General features: G+C 32.3%; 1 protein-coding gene across 1 annotated transcript in view; it reads left to right on the top strand.

Moving 5' to 3' along the window:
* The first annotated feature begins 10,867 nt into the window (after window positions 1–10,867).
* Window positions 10,868–14,978, top strand: part of LOC143197974 (BTB/POZ domain-containing protein Tiwaz) — an 89,753-nt gene continuing 85,642 nt past the window's right edge. The window contains exon 1 of the mRNA XM_076406860.1: window positions 10,868–10,974. The gene's annotated coding sequence lies outside the window, so the exon portion shown is untranslated. The remainder of the gene's footprint in view (window positions 10,975–14,978) is intronic.

Raw genomic sequence — 14,978 nt, forward strand, 5'->3', positions numbered from 1 at the left:
AAATAAATTATAGTATTGTATAAGCATTGCAACTATGGAAGAACGCACATATTGTTAGAAAGACTGATGAGTTCTGTTATAAAATTGGTAGAGAAAAGTTAATTACAGCTACATCTTAAATAGTTACTAAATTTAGTAGCATATAATCTGCACTGGAGTAAATAAGTGATCTCTTATTTTTGCCAGATGAAATTCACTGTACTACATCAAACAGTAACTCAATGGAGCAATATGTGGTAAATATAGTGGACGTTATATTATCCTATTTCAAAATTTAAAAATATTTTTAGAACCAATTACAATTGCAGAAGCTTTTGTTTCTTTGAGTAGATGACTGTTGTTGAAATTTGATGAAAGAAAAGTAGATATTTTTAACGTCGGTTAAAAGTCGATAATGATGACGAACGGTACTAAAGTTCTGACATTTTTTAAAATTAAAATTTCATTTTTTATCTTGTCCAGTGGCAGAACTGGATTTAACCGATGCTATCTCAGTTTTGAAACGTTTCCTTTACGAAAACGCGGTAATTAAAAATGATGAAAAGCCGATCGGCTCTGTTACGACTCCACTCGTATTTTAATGTGGACAGACGGCAGTTGAAACATTGATCATTTTTAAATATAGCCTAAGATATATTGCGGCTTGAGCTGCATAAAATAGGCGTGACTAGTCGACAATCCACTAAAAATGATTTAGAAGGTATAAAGTTATAAAATTTAATAACTGAAATGAAAGTGGGGCCCACGTTACGGCATTCTATTGACAGTTGCATTATCATAAAACATGATTTGTATGAAGATTGGCATGCAGGAGAACGGATCTATTTAGTTGTTTCAGAAAAAAAGCCGCGTGATTTTTTCTCTGTTCTAGTACTCAGCATATAAAAGTTTAGTCCTGGTAGAAATTGACATTGGTTTAGACGAAGGAGTCCGAGAACCATATAATTTAATAGAAATAACTTTATTAATTGGGCTCATAAATAAGTTGTCAAGGATTTTTTTAAAATTTGAAGCATCTTTACGTGGGTCTCTATTTATATTTCGGGAATTGGCAACACTGTTGTCATGTCTGAGGGTTCCATCGTAAAGTTCGACATTTTAAACGATATACATACTCAGAACTTTTTGTCGCACGGATGCTATTTGTTTATTTTATATTTAGTTGAAAGTTTCGTCCCGGCAAAAAATGGAACTGAATCGTGAACATTTTCGTGCGATGATTTTTACAATTTTCGACGTGGATTGTTGCAACAAGAATGCATCAATCAACTTAATTTGACTTTTGGCGATGAAACTCCATCAAAAACCACCGTGTATCGCTGATTAAGTGAATTCAATCGTGGTCGTAGTTCGCTGTCCGACAAGTTTCGTGAGGCTCGTCTAAAATCGGCTGTTGTGCTGTATTTTTAGTGAACTTAATCTTGATCTATCAATATCTCTTAAAATAGAAACGTAATGCAAATAATTTCTGTTCCAACATCAAATTTTACATTATTCGTATCAAAACTCCGTTCCTGACAACTAGTCAAGGGATATCATCAGCACGTCGGCTTATAATTTTTATTGTAAGATGTATATTTTAAAAAAGCTTGGACTTACCATAATTTTACGTAATTATCAATTATATAATTCCCTCTATGCGGATATTATCAAAATAACAAGTGAAAGGAAACGAAAGAAACGAATACGCGACTCTATTTTAACGAAATAAAAGAAGTATTCAATCTTGTTCAAACTGATAACCGATATCCGGTATATAGATTTAAAATAAACTAATTAGAGATTAATACTAATATGATATAATGGCCCGTTATAAAAGTCCCATGAGGTATAATTATGGTATTAACTTGAATTTGATAAAATTATTAGATATAAACATTTATTTAGTTATATAAAACTAAGATTAATACAATGTTTCTATTTTATCAACTCTCGCCTGTATGGGTTCTTCCGGAGCTAATGTAGATTGTGTTTGAGAAATTGACGTCACAAATTTAGATGGCATATGTTCAAAACTCAATTAGCAGACAGGGTTGAAAAATTGGAGAAATCCGAATTGGGGAAAACTACCCAAAACAAGCTAAAGAAAAACAAAAATGAGTTAAAAACAAATAACATAGATATAGCTCTCATATCAGAAACACATTTTTCTAAAAAAAACAGGGGCTTGAGGCGGAACAGCTTTAATAATTAAACAAAATATACATTTCGAACAAGAAGAGATTAAAAATGAAGAAATACAAGCTACGATAATTAGTATCGAAAAAAACGGGGCTGAAATAAATATTGGCGCTATATATGGTCCACCATATATAGCGCCAAGACATAAAATGACACAACAACAATATAAAGATATATTTTCAAAATTAGGCCCAAGGTTTATTATGGGTGGAGACTTTAATGTTAAACATACAGCTTGGGGTTCACGAATAATAACACCTGGAAAAGGAAACGGATTACTCAAAGCCATTAACCTTACAAATTGTAATTATCATTCAGGGCGCGAACCCACTTACTGGCCCACAGACAGTAATAAAGTCCCAGACCTGCTGGATTTCTACATTACAAAAGGCATATCATTAAATCAAATTAGTACAGAAAGCTTGTGCGATCTAACATCTGATCACACTCCAGTATTGTTAACACTGGGCGCGACAATCCTAAGAAAAGCAAAAAAGCCTAATCTTACCAACAAATATACTGACTGGGACAAATTCAGATTAATACTGCAGGAACAAATCAGTTTAAAAGTAAGACTTAAAACTATAGATGATCTTGAGCAACAAACCAAACATATAACTGAACAAATTCGGTCAGCTGCAAAAGATGCTACCCCAATAGCAAGAGAGAAATCAGAATATGAAGTACTTTACCCCCTCGAAATTAGAGAAATGATAAAAGAAAATCGAAAAACTAGATGAGTATGGCACAGAACCAGAAATGCTGCAGACAAAACTACTTTTAATAGAATTAGTAATCAGACGAATCAAAAGATCAAAGAATATAAACAGAATTGCTTTCAAAAGTATGTAAGTGAATTAAGCCCACAAGCAGACAAAGATTATTCGCTATGGAAAGCAACTCAAAGATTTAAAAGAACAATTACTCGAGTACCGCCAATTACAAATGATCGAAATTAATGGGTTCGACGCGGCAATGAAAAAGCTGAATTGTTCGCACACTGATATAGAATCTACCATGGATACATCTCCTGTTTATCAACCCAATGTAGATCTAAATCTAATTTTGGATGTTGCCACTGAAATTGATAACCTCAATCCTAAAAAGTCACCTGGTATGGATGACATTTCAGATGAAAGCAATCATCATGTTGACATATATATTTAATGCCTGTTTAAGGCTGAAGCATGTTCCAGAATGCTTTACGGTGGCACAAATAATTGTGCTCAAAAAACCTGACAAACCTGCAGAACAAGTCGAATCTTACAGACCTATTTCGCTACGACCTGCAATATCAAAGCTATTTGAGAAACTGATATTTAAACGTGTTAAGCATTTGGTAGCAATAGCAGATTTCCAGTTTGGTTTTCGAAATCACCATTCAACAATCGATCAAGTGCACAGAGTAACTGCGGCTACTGAAAGAGCGTTTGAGGAAAAGAAATACTGCCCTGCAATATTCCTGGATGTCTCACAAGCTTTTGATCGGGTTTGGCATTTGGGATTAATATGTAAGATGAGCAAGTTGTTACCGCGTAACTATTGTCAATTGCTGGAGTCATATTTATTCGGAAGAAAATTTAGAGTATCGCACGAAATGGCGTTCTCGACATTTAAAAATATCTCGGCTGGAGTTCTACGAGATAGCGTCTTAGGACCTCTCCTGTATCTGCTTTACACTGCTGATAATCCACCAACAAAAGAGACACTCCTTGGAACCTTTGCTGACGACACAATTATTATGGCAAAAGATATATCTCTGCTTGGGGAAATAGAGAAAGTGCAAGTGGCAGTCAACAAAATCTACAAATGGACGATAGATTGGAAAATTCAACTTAATAGCTCTTAATCTGTCCACGTTAATTTTGCGTTGAGGCGAAATAATAAAAACTTAATTATATCACTCAATGGATGCCCGATTCCTCAAGCAGAATCAGCTAAATACCTTGGAATCCATCTTGACGGTAGATTAATTTGGAAGCATCACGTTAGACAAAAAGCAAAACACATTAGAACCAAAATAAAACAACTATACTGGTTAGTTGGAAGATATTCTCAACTTGATCTAAAATCAAAGACGTTGATCTATAATACAATTATAAAGCCAATATGGACCAATTGGTCGCAAAAATTCAAATCAACTAGTCATACAACGCTGTCAAAACAAGGTTCTTCGATTGATTACCAATGCCTATCGCTATGTAACTAATGAAGAACTGCACGATGACCTGGAAATCAAATGGATTTGCGAAGTTGTCCAAGATTTCGCCTTGAAGCACGAAAGAAGATTACTAAATCATTCTAAAGTGGAAGCAATACAACTGCTGGGCAGCGCACAGGATGTCAGGAGACTGAAACGAACAAAACCATACGAACTTATATAAAGTGAATACATTTAGTGTAAACTATAGTTATAAGTTAACAATTAATAAATAATTATAATTTAATAATTGAGGAATACATACTGATGTATTTTCTCGCACTCGTCTGGCTTGTTACTTAATTCAAGTACATGGGAAAAGCAGTAATAAATTAATTGTAAATTAAGAATACTAAGCATATCTAATAAAGATGTTATAAAAAAAATATGTTCAAAACTTCTTCGGATAGACTCTATATCTATCGCCTCTGTGCTCAGAATTGCTAGAGGTATGCGCACACATACATTTCGACGATTCACTTTTTATTTATATATGGATAAAGTGAGATTTAAATTACTTCTTGCGGTCATCAGATTTCTCGATACACTTTTAAAAACATTATACGGCGTATAAAAGAAAAACGAAGAAACATGATACGTTTACGACCAAATCGATACATTCTAGCTTGTCTGAAAAACGTGACCAACAGATTATCGCTTGGGGTGATGTTACGTGATCCACTCGAATTCTTGGAATGAATCGTTTTAAAACAATAACGGGATGGAAAAAATGCGACGCGGCTCACTCGATATTGAATTATATCCACGTAGTTCCAAGGATACCTTAATTAATCGACCTGCGAATAAAAGACAACGTTTTTTTGCGGTTTCTAGAAATTTGCCAAAGGGAATTCGAATGTTTTCATCTTTCTAAGTCAAAAGTGAGTGATTTTAGCATACTATTTCAATTGTTCAGTACTAAACCAATATATAGTCAATCCAAAGTTATTTTGTACACACGTCATCAAGATGTTTAATGTATTGCCTGCCGCAATTTCTAAATTCGTTTTGGAATCAGCCAATATTTTCATTTTTATTTTATTCTAGTTAAAAATGGACACAATGCTGTCTGATAAGTACGAACGTGTAACCAAACTAGCCTGCCAAAGTCGTCCTGTTGTCAAATATATTAAAAATTCTTCAAAACAGTAGTGATAAGAGGTTATAAACCGGCAATCGTTATTTTAATGCCTTGCTTGTTTTGATAAATTTTAAACCGCTACTTATTATTATTCGGCTATTATTCTATCTCTAATCAGTTACCTTGAACAAGAACGAGATAATGGAGGGCCCCTCTTGCCGGTAAAATTCGTTAGAGAGGTAAGCATATTTACTGTTAAATATTAATTTTCTGCGATTTTTATTGAAAATATTTTTTGCATGTTACAGCTGCATGGATTATTAGTATGGACACGGTAAATCAAATATCTCAATAAATGAAAAATATAATCCTGACTCCGAAAATAAACCGATAAAAAAGAAAATAAAACAATAGACTGAAATCAGTTAACTATTTTTATTTGGAAGGAATAAAAATAAAGCTTCAGGAAATTATTTCAGAATATTGAACCGAATAATAAAATACATGTACAATCCAATTTATCCACATTATCTGACACTGAAAGTTAATTAACTGAAACTGAAATAAAACATTCTATGTGGATAATTATGGAGTGTATTATCCTATAAAATAAATTTTTAACAAAAAAATTTAACCGACTTCAAAAAATAAATAAGGGATTCCCTAGAAAATTATCTATTACATTTATTTTTTTATTCTATATTCTATGTATTTTATATTCTACTATATACACATAATTTAGCTTAATACCTACCTACACTTTGAAGTCGGTGCCCAATGCAAACAGTTAAATTAATTTAGATTTGTTTTATTGGTAATTTAATATTTCGTATATGTCGAAAAATTATATTATTATTTTTGGTTCTTTTTGGGCTCGGTGTTAGATATTTACTCAATAAATTACGCCGTTATTTTATTCAATATCACAATGTGTTATATGAGAATGGGTAGGCCAAGTAGAGGTGCAGCCCGTATGAGGAAAAATAGGAATAAAGAAACAATGATTGAAAATAAGGAGCGCTTCCAGTGCCGGGGTTCGTTACCTAGCCTAGGTGATTTGACAAATGTTCTAATTAAACAAGAACAAGTTATTGTACCCGCCGGGAATCGAACCCGCGACCTCGGTCTGGACGTTAAACTCTTTAAATATTACATCATAGAAACAGTTGTCTACAATATTTCTGCGTGGACTTATAACAGGTCAATTGAAAAGTCAAAATTAGTTTTTTTATTCAACATAATTTCCTTCAAGGGTGATACACTGATTATAGCGACCTTCCAGCTTTTCGATACCATTTTTGTAGTACGATTTGTCCTTTGCTTCAAAATAGGCCTCTGTTTCGGCGATCACCACTTCATTCGATGAAATTTTTTTCCCAGCGAGCATTCTTTTGAGATCTGAGAACAGGAAATAGTCGCTGGGGGCCAGATCTAGAGAATACGGTGGATGAGGAAGCAATTCGAAGCCCAATTCATAGATTTTTGTCATCTATTTCACTGACTTGTGACACGGTGCATTGTCTTGGTAAAGCAGCGCTTTCTTTTTCTTCAAAGGCGGCCGTTTTTCGGCGATTTCCTCCTTCAAATGGTCCAATAACGTTATGTAATAGTCGCTGTTCATGGATTTTCAAGGTAGTCAATGAAAATTATTCCATGCGCATCCCTAAATACAGACGCCATAACCTTGCCAGCCAACTGTTGCATTTTCCCACGCTTTGGAGCGGGTTCATCGTATGCAGTCTACTCGGGTGACTGTCGATTGGACTTCGGAGTGAAATGATGGGGCCATGTTTCCTCCAATGTCACATATCGACGCAAAAACACTGCTCCGAATCATCAATTGTTCGTTGTTTTTGGTCAAAAGTGAGCTCGTGCGGCACGAACTTTGCACAGAGCTTTCTAATACCCAAATATTCGTGAATGACATGATGTACACGTTCAGTTCATATCTTTAGAGTGTCTGTTATTTCATTCAATTTCAATTTACGTATGTTTCGTTACAATGTCTTGGTCGGTAACAACCTCTTTTGGGAATCCATTGCGTTCACCGTCTTCGGTGCTCATTTCACCACGTCTAAACTTAGCATACCAATCATTGATGGTTGATTTTCCTGGGGCAGTGTCCGGAAACTCGACAATAAGCCAAATTTTTGCTTCAACTGTATTTTGTCCTTTCAAAAAGCAATATTTTATAAACATGCGAAATTCCTTTTTATCCATCAAGTTGCTTCACTCGAAATGCTACAATTCACAAACTAATGATCCGACAGCTGTCAAATTTATATACGCCTCTTTTGAGGGTTAGGGCTAACTAAAAAAACATATGGATTTAATTTTAGTAGCTCCATCTATATGTCAGACCGGGGACTCAATTGGCCTGTTATTCTAGTTAGTGCTTAAAGAGCGAACTGAATGGATTTTGCACTGAATAACTTTCAATTTTCCATCACATCATCTCTGAAATAATATTATATACAAATATGTGATTATTTTAGATAAAAAATATGTCAAAACTTTGTAGGTGTCTTAGAAATTTGAGCGTTTCCCTCGATTTTCCCCCTTACCCCCAACAGATCCTGATTTGGATCCAACATAACCACCTCGGAAGTGCACTATTTCGAATAAAAAAAAAGAAATTTGAAAATCGGTCCACATTTGACGGAGAAATCGGTGAACATACGTTAAAAAGAATATACAGCCGAATGTAGAACCTCCACTTTTTTTGAAGTCGGTAAAAAAAATGATTCGTTAGTTTTAAATGGTAATTACTACCAGTTTCCTGAGTGTCAGAATCTGACGCTGTAAATTTCTGTAGCGTTATTTTGATAAGAGCTCAGCTGATATCTTACCGCCGTTTCGATATTATTCGATCGTATGTACCGTTCACATAAATCATAAACCTAATCTTAGAATAAAGAATTAATATGCCACTGTTCGATGGTAAAAACGATATAATTGCTTCTACATATGCCAGCATGTTGATCGTATTCCATTAATTCAACATGTGAAAACCAGTTCGAAATACTAATGCGGCTTCATAGGAATGGGAAATAACATAACCACCGTTCACAATAAAACATTGCTATCTAAATAGCCAGCTATTAATCATAAGAATTCGCTGCCATAACAGATTTGTTGATCGTGGATTATTAGTTGAATTATTGAAGTAATGTGTTAAGTAATGTCGTTGTTCCCAACATGTAAAGTATGTTAGGTCGTATGTCCTTTCACATTTTGGGTCTTATTAAGTGTTACTGCAACTATTGTAAATTAATTTTGAGGGATTTATAAGTAACAATTTTTTTACAACACGATTTTGTTGGTTGTTGATAAGTAGTACAACATATATAGCACAACAATCATATAGATTAGTGGCAACAATATAAGTTTTACATGGATATTTTGAAGTGTTTATTCCATATTATAATTTTCCTGGCTACAAAAGAAGGACGCTTAAATTGCGATTTTCTATATATAATATTGTAACACACTTTTGCCCTTTGGAATTATAGAGGGTGCAATAAGCAATAAGCAATTTCCATTAAAAAAAAATTATTTAAATACTATTTCACAATTCAATGTTTTATTCAATAGAAACTATCTAATATAACAGTTATTATGATTAACAAATATAAACATATATAATTCTCAATAAAATAATGAAATAAAAATATTATCAAATATAATTTATTTTAACATTATAGAACATCTAAAAATTACAGTTAATTATACAGCCACAATAGTTTACAGGTTAGAGTAATCTATTATAACCTCTTACCACTATTGTTTTCAAGAATTTTGCGTACGTTTGACAACCAGACGACTCTGATAGGCTGGTTCGGTTACATATTCGAACTTATCAGACAGCATTGTGTCTCTTTTTAACTAGAAATGAGAAGTTAGATATTGTTTGATCTAAAACGAATTTACAAATTTCGGCGAGTAATACATTAAACATTTTGATGACGTATGTTCACAGAAACAGTTTTATAAGCATATAATATAATAATATATAATATATATAATTGTAATAAACATTATTTCACCAGAGACTGAGATAAGGCCGATGGGTCCTCCTAGTTTAAGTTATCATAAAGACAAAGTGTAGGTTAGACGGAAACGACTAGTAATAATGTAATAATTAAATAATAAAAAAAATGTAAAATTGCTTTTTTTACTACAATGTTTTTCTCAAGATACTCCAAACAATTAATTGCATTTTCTGACATAAAGTATAATTGAGAGTTTTGCTTAAATTAGTGCCCACAACACATTATGTACAAGGGAATTTTGATAATAAATAAAAATAATTCAGATATAGCATTATTCACCAATAAATTAAATTAGATTCCTGGAACTGATAAATAACGTTTAGATAACATATCAAAATAACAATAGCAGAATAACAACATATCTAACAATTCTTGGTTGCTATAAAACCTCATATGCACTTTATTCTTAGGTTCTCTCGGTGTTAGACTGTCCTATACGCATGAAGTTGAAGGCACAGATTCGTTTATTTCAAAAGAAACTGTAGAGAAATATAGGTTATAATTTTCAGTTTTTAAACCTGTTAACTTACTACTTTGAACAAAACATTTCTATTTACTACTAATTCTTTTTGGAGGTTCTAGTGTGGACTGAACAAGTTCTGCTGATTCCAATATTGAACTTATGTAGCCATATTTTCCAATTAGATAAGTAAATGATCTATGAATAAAAGCATTTTATCTATTTAAACTAAGTACCATTGAGTATAATGAAAGACTTACTATTTAAATTTTGATTCGGAAGAACACTTTGGTTAAGCAATACTCTTCTATAAACATTCGCTCTGAAATGCAAAAACAAATTTCGTTAAAATTGCAGGTTTTTAATCTGTAGTAATAATAACTAATATTTTGAATAATTTCGCGTACGTCTGACAACCGGCCGCCGTCCGTTTGTCAGACCTATGCAAAATTCTTTAAGGCAATAGTGCTAAGAGGTTTTAACTCTTACCTATACATTATTATGGCTTTATAATTAACTGTAGTTTTCAAATATACTATACTCTTAAAATAAATTATGTTTCATAACATTTTTTTACAAAGCCAAACTGAACTAAAACGAAGAGTTGATGTGGCAACATTGCGATGTTTCGACGTCACAAATATCTATGACGCATTACTAAAAAACTTTGAATATACTATATGTAATACTGAAAATGGAAATACAAAGACCAGCTTGGTATCATTGTTATTTCGTAAGTTGGGATTAGTCACACGTTGGCCTTATTACAATACGTATACGCCGCGATTAATGGCAAACGTTAAAATCGGATTTTTTGTTGTTGTTCACGATCGACAGCCATCTGTCGGTTAACCCGAGGCAACGAGCGTGTGATCGAGAGTGGCTTGGGGCGTGCAATCCCAGTTTAGCGTTTATTAATTGGGCCGAAGGCCACGACAAACTGCCTCGGGAGTGCATGCGGGATAAAACAGGAAAACGGCCTGATGACCGAATAGTAAAGGTATTTTTGTTGCTAACCGCCTTCTTCTCGTGCTTTATTGACTGTGTTCGGAAAGAATTCAGCGTCATTGGTGTCTTCATTAGCTTCTAAACGTTGCCATTTAATCTACAATTTGTCTTTACAATTACTTAAATCTAGGTCTAGGACACATCGGCCCTATCTCAGTCTCTGGCGTAATAATGTTTATCTATGAATACTTCTGTTTTTCTATTAAATGCAGCTCATTACACAACACAAGACCAATAGTTTGATTATTTTGAGTATGTCTCTTATTTTGGTGTTATCAAAGACTTGGGATACAACGTAGGGCAAAAGTCCCGCCACCATTTTGATTGCCTATAACTTTGCTCAAAGAATAGATAAGTAAGTTTGGTTTTCATAAAAAGTTTATTTGGTCTTTACATTTTTTTTCGTTATGATTATTATTATATGGGCTAAATGGTGACCGCGATTCGTTATGCAACTTTCGGCTCTTTTTAAGGCATTTTTCATGACATCCTGCAACATCTGAGGCTGAACTTCATCACTTTCGTGACGAATATTGTCTTTAACATGTTGAATCGTTTGGGGCTTATTCACATAAACTTTTCATAAGAAAACCGCATAAGAAAATGTCTGGTGCTGTTAAATCCGAAGATCTGGCCGGTCATGCTAAATCACCACTTCGCGATATTAGTCTTCGTGTTACCATTCAATAAATTAACTGTTGAACGAGATATGTGTGCTGTGGCCCCATCTTGCTGAAACCACGTGTCCTTTAGTCCTTCCTCTTCCATTTCAGGCACAAGAAAATTTCGAATCATGTCTTGGTACCCTTCAGCAGTAACAGGAACAGAATAGGGATCAATGATGTTTCCAGCATGAATATCACCACCATTCAGTTGTTTTTAGTGGATGCAATGATCTTTCATGAATTAATTGAGGATTCTGTGTCCCCAAAACCGACTGTTCTGTTGATTGACGTGACCACTGAGAAGAAAATGGGCTTCATCGCTCATTATCAATTTAGACGAATAATCTTCAATTTCACTAGACAGCCTTAGGATTGTATTTGTCATTACTGTACTCAACTCGTTGATCAGGATCTCTCGGTAGCAATTTTTGGACTAATTGAATTTTGTACGAGAGTATTTCCATCAGTTTTCAAAATGTTCCTTAAACTGCGTGCAAAAATGTGTAACTGGGAACCGAATTAATGTTTTTGGCAACACCATCGCGCACCAGAGCCACATTTTCAGCGTTACGAGACGTCCGTTGTCTTTCAGAACGAGGCCTGTTTGCTGTCGTACCGTACTATCGAAATTTCGCATGTAAACGATAAATTGTTTGACAATAATGGAACGATTATTTTCAATAATTATTATAATAAATAGTATATTTATCCACAATAAAATTTGGACGTCAATGTAGCGAGACTTTTGCCCCACATGTTATGTAGACATTATATTAATATAATTCATCAAATACTTCACATTATCTCTGTTTAGACATTCTTTAAGGTATTAAATGCTCCTACGAATTTTTAAAAGTCATGAAATTTGATACTTATAAGCAAAGCAGCCATTCTCATTGAATGACAAAACTTAATGAACATATTATTATACACATAAATATTACCTTTCTCTTTATAAAAAAATAACTTGTTTTTTCTTTGTACCAATGAATAGTATCACTTCTTAATTAGCAGTCAGAATATCAGTTTTCTATTATCAGACTTTACGATTTTACGTCAAACCAAATCGTTTAAAATTATCTATTTAATTAGCTTTCACTACAGGTATCAGCGTATTATATACATTTTTCGACGAAAATATCCAATAAACAAGACAGCCTAAGGGTAATTCCGTTCGAAATTGATTAGATTCTATAATAAGAAAAATAACAAGTTATTATTATAGAGAGAAATTACTAATTTAACATAGAATAGCTTGAAATAATTTGATTGTTTCATTATACTGTGTAACGGCAATTACAATTAGTTATGAGAAATGTTAATAATTCTAAGTCTTATGTCTATTTTAGTAAATTATCATATTCTCTTGTGTTTATACAAAAAAAATCCACGAATATTGTTAAATAAACCTTGGGAATATTATTTCACTAAAGGAAATGTACAGTGATTAAATTTGCATTTTGTTTTCTCACATTTTCACCCATTACTTTTACGTTTTATTACAATATTGCTTAATATCTCATAAATTTAAATTCATTAAAATGCTATACACGTATAATTGTTTATTATTTAATTATATCTTATTTAATACAGGTTATAGCCTTGTAATTCAGACATTGGGTCGTTTATATTTTGAGAATCCTTCTAAGATAATTATGTCAAGTTTACATTCTTGGTAATTTATTTGTATCGAGATATAGGAATATTAAAAAATATAAAATGTATGTTTTTAGTAAAAAATAGTATAATATATATATATATATATATATATATATATATATATATATATATATATCCCAGAAAATTCAATTTATAATTTGTTCATAATGGAGTACTGTTTGCAAAACTAATGGCCATCATTCAACGGTTTCAAAATAAAGTGTTACGTGCAAATGTCTCCCTCACTGTCTCTTTACGTTATTATTGAAAGCTTTAACTACACAGAAATGCCAAAACATTTTAGGAATCTGTAATTACCTTAACGATAATAACAGTTAGTCATTCATTAAAAATATAGGCTGCGGATATTTTAAAAATTATTGATATATTCGCTTTATATATAGGAGAATCACCAATGATATAGAAAAATCACCAGAAGGAAATAAAATTTGTTTAGCAATATTTTTAGATGTTGCTCAAGCTTTCCTTTCGATGAAGCTTGGCATGAGTCTTTAAAGCATAAGATTAAAAAATTTCTCCTTGAGCAATATCCAAAAAATTTAGAGTCATATGTAACTGATCGATACTTCAGAGTCATGCAAAAAAAACAACTCTTATTTATCTTTTGAAAAACATATCCATATATTGATATCGATATTTTTCGACATCATTATCATTTATATCTAAAGAATAGCATTGGGAATTATCGAATGAAAATAGTCGATAGTCGCAAAATAGTCAAAACAGTCGATAGTCAAAAAACTAGCCATTGAATATACTAATTACTATTACTACTATATATATATATATATATATATATATATATATATATATATATATATATATATATATTCTAAAATTATTGTAGCACTTGGGGTAATTATTTCTTTCATTCTAGCTAGTTTTTTATCCAAATGTCTTCAGATGAAATACATTTTTCGTCAGTATTTGTGCTTTGAATTTCGACTTGTATTACTGTATTTGTTTTTTTTTTAATTAGAATGAAACATATTTCATTAGTGATAATTTCTTGTATCGCCTCTGCATAATTTGTAATACCAAATACTGATTCTTTATTCGAGGAATGCAGATAGCAGAAGTTGAGGATTATCTTTCAAAACATTCTCAAATCATAGAACGTTTGGCCGTATGCATCATTCTACTGAAAAGTTATAAAATAATAAAAATAGATTGTGAAAAGATTTCTCTGCCTTACCTGAGATGACATAAATCTTAACTAAAAATTGTCGCAACCATCATTATTTTCTTGCATTTTATTATAGAAAATAAATTGCTGAATATTAAAGAAGAGTTTTCCTATTATAAAATTATTTATTAGAAATATTTAGTATAAATATTGAATATAGTTTATCATCTCTTTACGGTTAATATTTTTTACGATATTTAACTGTTACTGTTAAAACTTCTTCAAATCTTTTCGAATAGATTCAATTTCTGGAACCTTTCGAATATAGATATATAAGATCTATATGGAAAGAAGCTTTGACAATCAAAAGACTTGAACTAAAATTCAAAGATTTAGAACGACTCGAAAAATATCGTTCCAAAATGCTGCTATATTAATATACAATATATTGTTATTGTCAATCAGTGTACCAAAAAAAACATAAAATTATATATTTTACCGGACCGAAAATAGTAATTAAAACTA

This window comes from Rhynchophorus ferrugineus, unplaced genomic scaffold (assembly GCF_030347505.1).
Source record: "Rhynchophorus ferrugineus isolate W39M unplaced genomic scaffold, kcgeb_rfMv2 rfM6, whole genome shotgun sequence".
NCBI lineage: Eukaryota > Metazoa > Arthropoda > Insecta > Coleoptera > Curculionidae > Rhynchophorus > Rhynchophorus ferrugineus.